Below are 16,262 nucleotides of genomic sequence, written 5' to 3' on the forward strand. Positions count from 1 at the left end.
GGTTTTTAAATGCAAAATTTTAGAGTTTGGTTGGTTTTTTATTGCGGATTTTCGAAGTTATGCGCGTTGTAGCTCAAAATTTTCCAAGTTGTGCGGTTTATTCCATACAAATTTTGATCTACGTGTGATTTTAAAAGCGAAATTTTATGGTTTTTTATGAATTATTAGAGCTTTGTGTTTACTTAGGCAAATTTTAAAAAGTTATGCGTTGTTTCATGTATGTTTTAGAAGTTTAGAAGTTATGAAAAAAAGATTTGAGAGTTTTGAGAGTGTAATGTTAAAACGGAGATCGCCATGTTGGATTTTGAAGCGCCATCAAACATCGTTTTACGGCTTCTTCTCGTCAAACTCATTACGATATTAGCCATATTTGAAGCTTCTAAAAACCGGGAAGTCGCCATCTTGGTTTGTAAAATGCTCCTAAAATATCATATAATTAGTTTATTTTCCAAAATTCATTACACACCTTATTTTCGACGAACCGATTCGATTATGTTATGCGTTGTTTCATGTACGTTTTAGAAATTATGCGGTTTTTTATGCGAAAAAAAAAAAGATTTCAGAGTGTAGTGTTCAAGGACTATCATTTTGAAACGCCATAAAACATCGTTTTATGACTTTTTCTCGTCAAATTCATTCCGATATTATCTATATTTTAAGCTTTCAAAAACCGGGAAGTCGCCATCTTGGTTTGTAAAATGCTCCAATAATATCATATAATTAGTTTTTTTTTCAAAATTTATTACACACCTTATTTTCGACGAACCAATTCGATTAACGAACCTCCGCTTTAGTTGCTAGATGAAGGTTTGGGTGTAATCTGTTCGGGAAACTGCCGACTTCGCATAGCCTTTGTCTTGATGGAAGCTCTAAGGAAGAAAGAAAGAGGGTCAGTTTGATTTCGATCGTTCAAGATGTTGAGGAATGATAACGTTTAATAAATTAAATTAATGTGTTAGCGATGAACTCCCCAGTTAGTAGCAGGACAGTTTTCAACCAGAAATCAACGAAACACGTGCGAAAATGTTATTTTGGTTGGGCACTCAGCTTCGAAACGGCGACACTCACGAGTTCGGTTGACACGTACGGTTGACGTATAACAATTGGCGGCTTGCTTCGATCAGTTCACTCACTGCTTCTTTTCAGCTTCTGCTCGAAAGCCCGCGACAGAGAGAGAGGTGAGAGTGAGTTTTTCGGAACGCGCAAAACGATCTGTGAACGAAGCCCGAAGTTTGTTTGATATACCGCATGTTGCAGAACAACATCTGTTGCGAGGCTCTTTTTTTTGGGGGGCAAATTCTCTCCCTCTCTCGCTCGGGTTTTTCGGTGGTACCGGACACGATTGCTGCAGGCGCATGCAGCAGGTGAACTGATGAATTGGGGTTGGTTCGGCTAGAGAAAGAGGAGGAGAAGCGCAAGTACGTATAAGCACGAGGGGGATCCGGAAGGAAGGATGCACACATGCTGAATTTGGCTGGCCGGATTCTGTGCGCTTGGCGCTATTCAGAACTTCAGCCAATCATTGCTCTGTGATCATCATCATCGTCATCGTCATTGGCACGTTATCGGCACTACATACTGGTGTCATCACACAATTGGTGTCCTATAAAAGCTTTTCTCGTGTCGGATGGGAGCTGCATTCGGGTCGTGTCAGGCGCGGTGGACGGTGCATTCTCGAGTTCATCAGTTATTGCTTCTTCCCAGAATTGATAGTAAATGTAACCAGTGGAGTTCTTTCTACTGACCACACACACTGTGAGTTGTTCCATCAGAAGGCGCGCACGTTGCTGCAGTCTGTGTCTGTCGGTCGGTCCGTCTTTCAGTTTCCGTCGGTCAGTTCAGTTTCCAGGTCGTTCCGAGCAAGAACGTGCCAACCGAGAAACTAGGCGAGAAAGTTTAAATCTCATTTGTGACGGTACCAACCACCACCACCCACTACTGCTACTGAAGTGAAGGGTGAGCAGTGGGTGCACAAGGAGAAGGAGCAGGAGGTGACAGCCAGTTTCGCACTACATATCGCCGACCGTACCGAGAGCCATTCAATCGTGGCCCGTCGAAGCGGAAGGATTGTCGAAGCGTGGCTCTAACGACGCGTTCCCAAGTGCTTAAAGATAATAATCAGCTGAGTTTTCGGTGCCATTGTTCACAGATTAGTATCTAATTTACAGCCAATTTCCCTCCACCCCCCACAAAAAAAAACAGAATAGCTCATATTCCGCAGGCATAAAAATACATCGACTGATTGTGAACGACCGGACGGACGAACGGGAAGGATCGTGAGCTGAATAAGTGAGAGAATCCCAAAAAGGATTCTGATAAACTGATTGCTAGTGGAGATAACTGTAGTGAAGGGGAAATTCTCGAACGAAAAAGGATTGTTGTCCGGAGACTATTTGGCCGCTCCCCAGATTCTGCAGTAAAACGGTGAGTGGATTTGTTTCGGTTTTCTTTCTTTTTTTACTTCGATCACCCCGATTTTTTGTTTGTTATTTTTTTGCTTTGATCTGAGGTTAAGATGGAATCCAAGGGACTATCGAATGGTTTGAACAATTGAATGCCGAGCTCGACGTGAGAACCATCGGAACTAGTGACGTTGAACAAAGAGCCAAAAAAAAAACGAAGTTGTGATTTTGATTGTCCGTTATTGAGTGTTTTTTTTTCGCTTGTTCAGTTCATTATTTATGAGTTAAGAATTATTTTCGAACTTTAAGTCAAAAGTTTTTAAGTGAAATAAAATAGGAAATTCAAACAACAACAACCAAATAAAAATATCAAAATTATCAAACGCAACTATTTTATTGCACTGCAAAGCCAAAAAAAAACTGCAGGTGGCTAATGTCAGAGACACACGACCGGATTGGAGCATAATAACGTTAAAAACATAATTAAAGCTGGTAACTAAATCAATCCAACACCAATTTTTTCGACCCGGGTTGATTCTGAGTTGTGTCACAAAACACGACCATTCACTTAGTCTGAATATTTTCGCATTTTTAGTACAAAAAAAAGTTGGAAACATGTTTTCATCGAAAACAAAAACAGTAAAAATGGCAATTTTCTTTCAAATTGTTAGATAAAAGACCGTAAATTGAGTGGTTTTGTTGTTTTTTATGACATTGAGAGCTAATAATGAACCAATGGGTAATTTTTTCAATTTTTGATTTCAACTAAAAAAAATGGGTGGCTAGTACCAGAATCATAACCGGGTGACGTGAATTTCGAATAAATACAGGTTGTTCGTGTTCTTTCGATGTTTAAACACTGTTGCATTTGACCTGGACTTACCAGATAGTACAGGCCGAAGTCCAGATCAGAGTTCAACTCCATCTCAACATAATACTGGACCTAAACCTGGAACTGGACTCGTAATATAGTAATACCAGGACCACATTCGATTTCAGTTCCAGGATCTAAAACTGATATAGCTCCAGATGGATGGAATTGATACCTGATCCTAGTATAAGGAGTTTATCGAAAATAAGAAATCCAAATATTTTTCTTTCAATTTATGATAAAAAATGATATATTATTCAAACTAAAAATTATTCCTTTATTGTACGAGATTAAACTTGAGCATAATGAAAACCAGATGAAATTTAAGTTATTCCTTCACGAATTTTCGAATTTTTTATCGAACGATCTTCATCAAGTTCCGGACAAGTGTGGCATCGCATTTTTTGGTTTTGGCATAGTGAGCCGACGCTAAATCCGGCCAAAATAGTGGAGGTGTACTATGCTTCTTATATAAAGGCAGCGATCTCTTCTGGAGACACTCAGATCGATGGATTTCTGCATTTATAGTTCCGGTAGTGTAAAAAATGGTTGACTTCAAACCACAGGAACATATTGCTTGCCATACCAGTACCTTTCGACCGAATTTCTCCACTTGAATCGACCTGTCCGCATCGCTCACATCCTTCCCAACGACGACAGTAAAATATTGTGGACCTGGAAGGGGTTTTGAGTCCTCCTTTACATATGTCTCATCGTCCATCAAAACACATGCATCGGGACACTGTAAAAGACACGAATACAATTTCCGGGCCCTTGTTGCTGCTCGTTTCTTCTGTTCTACACTTTGTTTCGAGATTTTCTGCGTCTTGTAGGTCTTCAGGTGATTTTACTTTTTTAGTCAAATCACGTTGATTTGTTCTTCATGAATAGAGATACCAATTTCTGGTCCAGTTTCTGATTGCAAGAACCAGGTTTCCTGTGTTTTCCTGATAGTTCATCCAAAGAATAGTGTTCCCCAAACTTATTAATGATGGTTTTAACACTGGCGTGATGAATTCTAAATCGCTTCGCCAATTTTCGCATAGTACTACCCTTCTCGCTTAGCCATGTGTCCAGAACCTTAATTTTCACTTCCTTTTCAATACGCGACAGTTGAAAACGTAGAATTTCAACTGGACAAACAAATAAACAAACGAAAGCTGACGGCCAAACGCACAGCATGCTGTGATCTGAGCATAGGTCCTTATTTTAGTTCCAGAATTCTGGAGCTGGATTCTGGAAATGAACTCAGGATCCAAATTCTGGAACTAAGTTTTGAAACTAAATTCTAGACCTGGATTCTAGATCTGAGTTCAGGAACACCTAGATTTTGAAACTGAATTCTGGATCTGAATTTGGATTTTGAGACTCAATTCTTGACCTGGGTTTTGGAACTGAGTTCTTTGTCTAGATTCGGGAACTGGATTCTGTTCCAGAATTCATAGCTAGAAAAAAGTTCAAAGAATTCTGGTCCGAATTTTAGTTCCAGAATCTATTTTTTTAAATTTATATTCAGAATTTTTTTCTAAATTTCAGTTGTAATTCCATTTCCAAAATCCGGCTTCCGAAATTAGAAACAGAATCCGATTCCAACGTTTTTTTTTCTAATTAGGTTCAAAGAATCTTACCCAGGATTCTGGTTTCGGTTATGAAATTTGAATCAGAATTGTGAAGCTGGATTATCAAAATAAACTATGGATCAAAATTCTGTGAACTGAATTTTGAAACTGAATCCTGGAACTAGAATATGGAGATGAGCTCAGACCATGAATTCCTAAATTCTAGAGTTGAATTCTGAAACTGTATTTAGAATCAGCTTTCAGAAATTGAATCCTGGACTTGGATTTCGAAACTGAATTCTTCATCTTAATTTTGAAACTGAATTCTGAAGTTGGATTCTGGAAAGTAACACTAGATCCTAATTCTGGATCTGAATTTTGAAACTAAAATTTACCCAGATTGTGGAATTAAATACATTTACAGAATTTAGCCTTAAAAGTGGCTTCAGGTTTTAGAAGCCATGTCCCAAATTCAAGCCTAAAATTCATTTTCAGAATCCAACTCCAGAAATCGATTTCAATATTTACATTCCTAATTACGTTCTACGCTTTCGCAGAATTCTGATTCTGAATTCATTTCCAGAATCCTGCTCCTGAATTCATGATTCCGGATTTATGAAATCAGAAGCTAAATTCTGAACCTGATTTTGGAGCTGGATTCTAATAATTAATTTCGGATCCCAATTCTGGAAATTAATTTTTAAACTGAATATTGAGCTTGATTTTTGGAATTGTCTAAAACTGAATTCTCGACTATAGAACTGAGTTCGGACTATGAATTCCTTAGTTCTGGAATTGGATTTTGAACCTGAATTATGCTGAATCCTGGATATGGATTATGAAACTAAATTTCTTATCTGAATTCTGGAACTGGATTTTGAGACTCAATTTCGTGACCTGGATTTTGGTACTGCATTCTGGACCTGGATTCTAAAGCTGAGTTCTTAATCTAGATTCGGGAACTGGATTCGGTTCCAGATTCCAGTTCAAAGAATTCAGGTCCGGATTTTAGTTCCGGAATCTATTTTTTGAATTCATTTTCAGAATTTGTTTCTAAATTTAAGTTCTAATTAATTTTAAAAATCCGTTTTCAGGATCCGGCCTCGGAAATCAGATGCAGAATCCGATTCAAATTTAATTTTTTCTAATTAGGTTCTAGAAATATTTTCCTGAATTCATGTTTAGAATTCATTTCCAGAATCCAGCTCCGGAATTCAGTTTTAGAGCTAGAGTTCAGGTTATGAAATCCGAACCTGAATCCTGAGGCTGGGTTCTGAAAATGAACTCTGGAAATAAATTTTTAAACTGGATTCTTGACCTAGATTATGGAATTGAGCTCGGACCATGAATTCCTAGTTTATGGAATTCAATTCTGAAACTGAATTTAGAACTTGTATTCTGGAGCCGAATCCGGGATTCTTCTCCATCCAGATTTTAGAACGGAATTTCAAAATTCTAAATTCTTGACCTGGATTCTGAATCCAGATTCAGAATTCGATTCCTAAATCCATTATTTCCAGAATCCAGTTTCAAATTCTTTTCTAAAATTTTGTACTAAAACTAGAATTCGAGTTAAAAAATTTCCAGATCTCACTTCCAGAGTTCAGGTTATGAAATCCGAACCTGAATTCTGAAGCTGGATTCCGAACATGAATTATGGATCCAAATTCTGGAACTGAATTTTACAACTGAATTCGTGAACTGGATTCTGGAACTAGAATACGGAAATGAGTTCGGACCATGAATTCCTAAATTCTAGAATTGAATTCTAAAAATTGCATTTAGAATCAGCATTTTGGAGCTGAATCCAGGATCTGGATTCCGAAACTGAACTCTTCACCTTGATTTTGGAACTAAATTCTGGACCAGGATTGCGAAATTGAGTTCCAGAATTGAATTCTGAAACTGTAAGTTATGTCTGGATCCAGATGAATTTTGAAACCTAATTCTGGAATTGAATCTCGAAACATAATTCTTTTCCCAGATTTTGGAGTTGAAGTTAGAGTCCAGAGTCAGAATTCAGTTTCAGAAACTAGTTTTTGAATTCATTTACAGAATTTAGTTCGAGAGTTCAACTTCCAAAGTTTAGTTTTGTTTCAAATTCAAGTTCAACTCATTTCCAGAATTCGATTCTAATATTTATTTTCTTAATTAGGCTCCAAAATGATTTCTCAAAGTTCTAGTACAAAATTCATTTCCAGAATCCAGCTCCGGAATTCATGAATCCGGATTTATTTAATCTAAGCCTGGAGCTGAATTCTAAAAATGAAGTCCGGATGCAAATTCTGAAAATTAATTTTAAACTGAATTCTGAACTTCATTCCTGGAATTTAATCATGAAACTTTCATGGTTTTCAGAACTGTGTTCATGACCTAGATTATGGAGCTGAGTTTGGACCATGGCTCCCAAATTCTGGAATTGGAATCTAAGCCTGAATTAAGAACCTGTATTCTAGAGTTGAATTCTTGGTTTAGATTTTGAAACTAGAATACAGGTCCGGATTTCAGATTTCAGACAGATTCAGAATTCAGTTCCTTAAATCAGGTTAGAAACATAGTTCCAAAATCTAGGTTTTTGATTTATTTCAAAATTTTTGTTCTAGGATTCAGTCCAAAAATCCATGTCTAAAATTCAAAGTAAAAACTCATTTATAGAATCCAGCTCTGGATTTCGGAACCTAAATACGATTCTAATTTTTTTTTCTAATTAAGTAAAAGGTTTTCCAGAATTTCGGCTCAGAGCTCATTTTCAGAATTCAGATCCGAAAATAAGTTTCAGAATTCTGATTATGGAAACTGAACCTGAATTCTGGAGCTGGATTCTAAAAATGAACTCTGGATCCAAATTCACGAAATGAATTTTAAAACTAAATTAATTTCAGATTTTTTTCCTTTAGTTTAGAACTGTTCCAAATTCAAACTAAAAATTCATTTCCAGAATCTAGTTCCAGAATTCGATGCCAATATTTATTTTCCTAATTAAGTTCTAGAATTCTTTCCCAGAATTCTGATTCAGAATTCATTTCCATAATCCTGCTCCTGAATTCATGATTCTGGATTCATGATATCTGAGGCTCAATTCTGAACCTGGTTTTGGAGCTGGATTCTAAAAATGATCTTCGGATCCCAATACTGGAAATTAATTTTTAAACTGAATATTGAGCTTGATTTTTGGAATTGTTAAAAACTGAATTCTCGACTATAGAACTGAGTTCGGACTATGAATTCCTTAATTTTGGAATTGGATTTTGAACCTGAATTATGCTGAATCCTGGATATGGGTTATGAAACTAAATTTCTTATCTGAATTCTGGAACTGGATTTTGAGACTCAATTTCGTGACCTGGATTTTGGAACTGCATTCTGGACCTGGATTTTAAAGCTGTGTTTCTAATCTAGACTCGGGAACTGGATTCTGTTCCAGAATTCTTATCTAGATTCCAGTTCAAAGAATTCAAGTCCGGATTTTAGTTCTGGAATTTATTATTTGTTTCAAGATTTCCGTTCTAATTCAATTTAAAAAACCATTTCCAGAATCCAGCTCCGGAAGTTCGGAGTCCAGAATCCGATTCCAATTTTAATTTTTCTAATTTAGTCTTAGAACACTTGTCCTGAATTCTTGTTCAGGATCAATTTCCTGTACCCAGCACCGGAATTGAGTTTTAGAGTTAGAGTTCAGGTTTGGAAATCAGAACCTGAATTCTGACGCTGGATTCTGAAAATGAACTCTGGATCAAAATAAATTTTTAAACTGAATTCTTGACCTAGATTATGGAATTGAGCTCGGACCACGAATTCCTAATTTCTAGAATTCAATTCTGAAAATGAATTAAGAACGTGTATTCTGGAGCCGAATCCGGGATCAGGATTTTAAAACTAAATTCGCTACCTGAATTCAGAAACTGAATTCATGTCTCGAATTCAGTTCCAGAATCCTGGTCCGGAATTTATGTTCTGAAATCTGAACCTTGATTTTGGAATTGAATCCTGGAGCTAGATTCTAAAAATTAACTCTGTACCAAATTCTGGAACTGAATTTAAGACTTTTACCCGTATTTACAATTGAATTTCGAAAATTTCTTTTTTATCCGGATTTTAGGACGGAATTTCAAAAACTAATTCTTTCTTTTTTTCGGAGCTGAATTCTGGCCCCAATTTTTTGGCGCTGAATCCTGGATCTGAGCTTCCGGACTAAATTCTTGGCCTGGATTTTGGAACTGGATTCTGATTCCAAAATACATTATTTCCAGAATTTAGTTTAAAACTCATTTCTAGCATTTAGTACAAGAATTCAGTTCTAGAACTCGTTTCTACAAATCAAGTTGAAAACTCATTTTCAGAATCCAGCTCCCGAGCTCAGTTCCAGAGTTCAGGTTATGAAATTTAAACTATAATTCTGAACCTTATTCTGGAACTGGATTCTGAAAATGAACTGTGGATCCAAATTTAGCAACTGAATTTTAAAACTGAATTCTTGAACTGTATTCTGAAACTAAATTATGGAACTGAGTTTGGATCATGAATTTTTAAATTCAAGGATTGAATTCTGAAACTGCATTAAGAATCAGCATTCTGAAGCTGAATCCTAAACCTGGATTTCGAAAATGAATTTTTCACGTTCATTTTGGAGCGGAATTCTGTGCCAAAGATTCTGGAACTTGAAGTTTCGTCTGCTTCATGGTTTCGGCTATTTTATTCCTCTATTTTTTTTATCTCCGAAGCATCGTGATTAACTGTTCTAGTTCTAGTCTTCACTGTTTTTCGATCAATTCAAACTGTAACTAAGCAGGGCATATTGAAACTAATGCACTAAAATAAAAAAACTAAAAATTTCAGAGCCGTTGACAAATGAAAGAACGCGTTTTTGAACATTTTTCCTTACCCGTGTATAGAAGTTATACATTTATTTGCGACAAAAACTTGCGTTTTATGTGTGCAGCTGCAAGTCGCTTGCCCAATAAAATTTATATTTGTTAGACATTTTTTCGTGCCAAGATCGCATAGACTTATTCCCGGAAAGCAGCTCAAAGTTCATCCTTACCTATGTTTTGTCGTTCATCAGTAGGAATCCAGGATACCTCCGGAGTACCATTTTGGAATTGTATCCTATCCAAGAAACTTGAACTATGCTCTAAAGCAAAAGCAATTTTGAGCTTCCACTAGACAATTGCCCTATCATTAACTTTTCGTTTGAGTGTTTAAACAGAATGATTTTACAAGGATAATTTTTTTAAATATTACCATTTAATTCTGTTATAAGTAACTTATAACAGAATTATATGGTAATATTTAAAAAATTTATCCTTGTAATTGCCCTTTTTTCTCGATCGGTTAAAAGTGAACACTACTGAATAGGGCTGTATCAGTGGCAGCTAGCAAAATCTACCCAAAACTTCACAGCATCTTTGTGAGTGAATGGCGGAGGCCATTCATGAACAACGTTAAATTACGTGGTGGAGGGAGTTGTATCTCAAAAAAGTCTACGTTTACCTTCAAGGGAAGAGTGGGAACACTGTTTCTTGCAAAATATTCGTGGTCTTATGTTTTATATGTTCTACGGAAACTATTTTGGAGATGAAAATCGCATGCTCATGAACTCAGCTAAGCGCTTTTCTCCGATGGTAATTAATTACGATGGTTTCGAATTAAATTTATTTTTTCGAATGCTTCTCTATGTTAATATGAAGCTAACACCTCTTCTAAATAATAAATTGAATCCAAGCGAATAATTCGTTGCTAATTAGTTGCGAATTAGACAAACAGTCTGATTCTGTGTACGGAGATGGGAGCCGAACACGGGTGGGAAAGAAGCTGAAGGACTAAAGCTAAACTTGTTAAATGGAGATAGTTTCCTCCCTGATAATCCTGGTAATGATTGCGGAGCCGGATGCAGCAAGGCAAAGTACAGAGAATTAAAACAACCGAAAGCCGGAAGTCTTCGGTTGAAAATTTTGTTCCCCGTTTGCTCTGTTTCTTACGTACGGTAGAGTGCGGTTAGGTAATTATAATCACTTGCAAATGGTTGGGAAAAAAAGACATGGAAATTTACCGATTTGACCTGAATATGTGATAAAAAGTCTCCGGAGATATGATCTATTTTGTGTTTGTCGTTGCCGATTTATAGGTTTAATTCCAGATCCCACGGCTTACCAGAATATTACATCCAAAACTCCATTTACGAACTATACAAGTTTACTTGTGGATATTTTAAAAATGAATGTGAAAAGAAAGTAGTGGAGAATAACGAAAAACTGGAAGTTGGATTTCAGATTGAGGTGTTTCCTTTTTTGCATCAAATCCGTTCCGAAAATAGTCAAATTTTTAGGGATTTTCCGGTTCGTTGGGAAGTCACCATCTTGGATTTCAAAACCGACTCAAAAATCGTTTTTCTGCGTCTGACAATTCTGACAAATCCGTTCTGAGAATATCCAAATTCTTAAGGGTTTTCAAGAAATATCAATAAACCGGAAGTCGCCATCTTGGATTTCAGAACCACCTCAAAAAACGTTTTTCTGCATTTGACAATTCCGTTCTGACAATTCTGACAAATCCGTTCTGAAAATACCAAAATTCTTAAGGGTTTTTAAGGAATATAAATAAACCGGAAGTCGCCATTTTGGATTTCAGAACCACCTCAAAAATCGTTTTTCTGCATTTGACAATTCCGTTCTGACAATTCTGACAAATCCGTTCTGAAAATACCAAAATTCTTAAGGGTTTTCAAGGAATATCAATAAACCGGAAGTCGCCATCTTGGATTTCAGAACCACCTCAAAAAACGTTTTTCTGCATTTGACAATTCCGTTCTGACAATTCTGACAAATCCGTTCTGAAAATACCAAAATTCTTAAGGGTTTTCAAGGAATATCCATAAACCGGAAATCGCCATCTTGGATTTCAGAACCACCTCGAAAATCGTTTTTCTGAGTTTGACAATTCTAACAAATCCTTTTTGAAAATACCCAAATTCTTAAGGGTTTTCAAGGAATATCAATAAACCGGAAGTCGCCATTTTGGATTTCAGAACCACCTCAAAAATCGTTTTTCTGCATTTGACAATTCCGTTCTGACAATTCTGACAAATCCGTTCTGAAAATACCAAAATTCTTAAGGGTTTTCAAGGAATATCAATAAACCGGAAGTCGCCATCTTGGATTTCAGAACCACCTCAAAAAACGTTTTTCTGCATTTGACAATTCCGTTCTGACAATTCTGACAAATCCGTTCTGAAAATACCAAAATTCTTAAGGGTTTTCAAGGAATATCCATAAACCGGAAATCGCCAACTTGGATTTCAGAACCACCTCGAAAATCGTTTTTCTGAGTTTGACAATTCTAACAAATCCTTTTTGAAAATACCCAAATTCTTAAGGGTTTTCAAGGAATATCAATAAACCGGAAGTCGCCATTTTGGATTTCAGAACCACCTCAAAAATCGTTTTTCTGCATTTGACAATTCCGTTCTGACAATTCTGACAAATCCGTTCTGAAAATACCAAAATTCTTAAGGGTTTTCAAGGAATATCAATAAACCGGAAGTCGCCATCTTGGATTTCAGAACCACCTCAAAAAACGTTTTTCTGCATTTGACAATTCCGTTCTGACAATTCTGACAAATCCGTTCTGAAAATACCAAAATTCTTAAGGGTTTTCAAGGAATATCCATAAACCGGAAATCGCCAACTTGGATTTCAGAACCACCTCGAAAATCGTTTTTCTGAGTTTGACAATTCTAACAAATCCTTTTTGAAAATACCCAAATTCTTAAGGGTTTTCAAGGAATATCAATAAACCGGAAGTCGCCATTTTGGATTTCAGAACCACCTCAAAAATCGTTTTTCTGCATTTGACAATTCCGTTCTGACAATTCTGACAAATCCGTTCTGAAAATACCAAAATTCTTAAGGGTTTTTAAGGAATATAAATAAACCGGAAGTCGCCATTTTGGATTTCAGAACCACCTCAAAATTCGTTTTTCTGCATTTGACAATTCCGTTCTGACAATTCTAACAAATCCTTTTTGAAAATACCCAAATTCTTAAGGGTTTTCAAGGAATATCAATAAACCGGAAGTCGCCATTTTGGATTTCAGAACCACCTCAAAAATCGTTTTTCTGCATTTGACAATTCCGTTCTGACAATTCTGACAAATCCGTTCTGAAAATACCAAAATTCTTAAGGGTTTTTAAGGAATATAAATAAACCGGAAGTCGCCATTTTGGATTTCAGAACCACCTCAAAATTCGTTTTTCTGAGTTTGACAATTCTAACAAATCCTTTTTGAAAATACCCAAATTCTTAAGGGTTTTCAAGGAATATCAATAAACCGGAAGTCGCCATCTTGGATTTCAGAACCACCTCAAAAAACGTTTTTCTGCATTTGACAATTCCGTTCTGACAATTCTGACAAATCCGTCCTGAAAATACAAAAATTCTTAAGGGTTTTCAAGGATTATCCATAAACCGGAAATCGCCATCTTGGATTTCAGAACCACCTCGAAAATCGTTTTTCTGAGTTTGACAATTCTAACAAATCCTTTTTGAAAATACCCAAATTCTTAAGGGTTTTCAAGGAATATCAATAAACCGGAAGTCGCCATTTTGGATTTCAGAACCACCTAAAAATCGTTTTTCTGCGTCTGACAATTCCGTCCTACAATTCTGACAAATCCATTCTGAAAATACCATAAATCATGAGGGTTTTCAAGGAATACAAAAAACCGGAAGTCGCCATCTTGGATTTCAGAACAACTTCAAAAATCGTTTTTCTGCCTCTGAAAATTCCGTTCTGACAAATTCGTTCTGAAAATACCCAAATTCTCAAGGGTTTTCAAGGAATATCCTTTAACCGGAAGCCGTTATCTTGGATTTCAGAACCACTTCGAAAATCGTTTTTTTTGCGTTTGAAAATTCTGACAAATCCGTTCTGAAAATACCCAAATTCGTAAGGGTTTTAACTATCAACAAAAATTATTGATTACGGAAGGATATGATTGAAGCTTACTTAAAGCTGATGCTTCGTTAGCTTCACATGTACATGACGAAGCACTTGAAAAAGTTTAAAAAAATTAGCAACAAATTCAAAACCAACGCAATTAATTAGCAACTAATTATTAACTGAAATTCGGTTTGTTCACAAGCTTAAAAAGAAGGAATGCTTCGTTAACTTCACGTGTACAACTTTTTAATCGAATTATTCGGACGATTTGAGTTTTATGTCCGCGGTTACAGATCGCTTGCCGCATCCGACATTTGTTTTGACGGACTTATCACCTTTTGCAAATTTACATCAGTATCAAATGTTTCCCGGGAAGCTGCTATGAGTATGAATATGAGGATGAGTCCTAGATACGTACCTTAGGTACCTCGTTTGAAATTGCATTTAACTGGAGTAGAGACATGAATTATCAGCATGCCGTTTTATGCTCTGCTTTAGTCTTTTTTCAAATGAATTGTATTACCTTGTTTTTGGTGCAATACATTGAATTGCATCACTGAAAAGTATGAACAGGACATACTAGACAAAACACGACATCCCCCCTTAAGCGGAATCTGAGGACCAAAAAACACTGTTTCTAATGAATTAAAACTCGATGATTAAATTTCTCGCCCAGATACTGCCCACGTGATTAAGTGCGTTCGCCGAAACGAAACGACATCGAAACTGGGAGCAAGTTTTATAATGTATTCAGTTCTTGTTCCAATTTGCATTTAAAAACGGCTGTTTCCATACTAGTGCAACTGAAAAAAAAATTTTTTTTTTGGTTTTATTCGCGAACCCCAAAAAGAACAGTTGCCTAACAAAGCTTTTATTTCATCCGAATGAGTATTATTTCGGAATGTGTCATACACATCCGGCCGGAAGAAGCAACATATCTGGTTGTGTAAAACGGAGAATTTTTCGGGCAACAAACAACGAACTTTTGTCGTCAACAAATGCTAAACCATCCCAGGAAAAACCTTCCTAATTTAGTAGCTTTATTTAGTGCACTCGTGGCAGCAGTCTTGCATGCCGAGCACGACTCGTTGTCTTTTCTGGGTTTCTTTTTCTTTTTCCACTTTTCTCTCTCTCTCTCTCTCCTCTCCGGTATGTGTAATAAGAAAACCTGAAGATGCAACATAAATGGAAGTCTTTGCTGGAACGAGTAGGAAGTTTCGTGTCCCAACCGAGCCATACCAAGTTGGGAAGTAAATCTTTCCTCCCCATACCAAAAAACCGGCGTTTGCTTCCTCGTGACCCGTGGCTGGATCCGAATGTGCCGCAGCCACAATGTTGAAGAGGGTTTCACCGGCCGAATTGGAGCGCAAAGATAGCTCTCGTTTCTGTTAAAAGTTCAGCCCTTTCAGGCCGAGCCCCGGCAACAAAGCAAACAGCAACAAAAAAAAAATGACCTCAGCTTTCCGAAGACAGTTCCTGCAGAGAACTTATGAACGCGAGTAAATCTTGATTGTTGTGGAAAATCCTCACACACAAAGCACACTTCCTCCAGGACGACGGACGAACAAAAGTAGAGGCAAAAGGCGCGATGACTTGCAAGAGTGGAAATTTATTGTAAGAATTACCTACGTTACATTTCGGGAACAAGCTCATTTAGCACCGGTTTAGTCTTCCGAGATCATGGTTTTCTGTTAGCGGACCATCTCAACTCGTCAACTCGCGCCCCGTCCAAGTCCTCTGAACGTGTGTCTTTTCGTGTTCATTAAGCACATGTCATCCCAATCACCTACAGTGCTACGTGTTGCTGAAATTACGGTGTATTTTCACTTGGTTTTGGATTATTTTTTAGTGACAATTAAGACGTTTGTTTTTTCCGGTTCAAAATTAACTTTATTCATCAACGTAATCTCCAACAAGAGCAACGCAATCATTTCAGCGCCGCTCTAACATTTCAATACCACTTTTGTAGAACGATAATTTTTTCCAGGTCTGTGAATAGCCAGTAGTCGCTGAGAGCCAAATCTGGCGAATACGGTGGATGTGATAGCAATTTGAAGTTCAATTCATGTAGTTTTGCCATTGTTTTGATTGACTTGTGACACGGTGCGTTGTCTTGATGAAACAATTTCAGTCTTCAAACACTCCAATAACGCTTTATGTAATATTCACTGTTAATGACATTTCCTTTCTCAAGATAGTCGAAAATTATTACACCACACACATCCCAAAATACCGAGGCCATAAGCTTTCCAGCTTATTGTTGCGCTTTCCGGTGCTTTGGACGAGGTTCGACCAGCTGCTTAGTGCACTCAGATGACGACCGTTTTGATTCCGGAGTGAAGTGATGGATCCATGTTTCATCCATTGTCATATATCGACTATAATTTTATCATGAATCGACTTACGAACAAACAACGCTTGCAAGTTTTTGAATTTTACAGCTTTTCAAAAACAACAATGAAATTAAATGTATAAGATGTGTTCACATTACT

At 36.9% G+C, this 16,262-nt stretch overlaps 1 protein-coding gene across 1 annotated transcript in view; it reads left to right on the forward strand.

Annotated features, from left to right (window-relative positions):
* The first annotated feature begins 1,631 nt into the window (after positions 1–1,631).
* LOC131435158 (calexcitin-1-like) overlaps positions 1,632–16,262 on the forward strand; it is a 126,193-nt gene continuing 111,562 nt past the window's right edge. Inside the window, exon 1 of the mRNA XM_058602754.1 lies at positions 1,632–2,424. The gene's annotated coding sequence lies outside the window, so the exon portion shown is untranslated. The remainder of the gene's footprint in view (positions 2,425–16,262) is intronic.

This window comes from Malaya genurostris, chromosome 1 (genome assembly GCF_030247185.1).
Source record: "Malaya genurostris strain Urasoe2022 chromosome 1, Malgen_1.1, whole genome shotgun sequence".
Classification (NCBI taxonomy): Eukaryota; Metazoa; Arthropoda; class Insecta; order Diptera; family Culicidae; genus Malaya; species Malaya genurostris.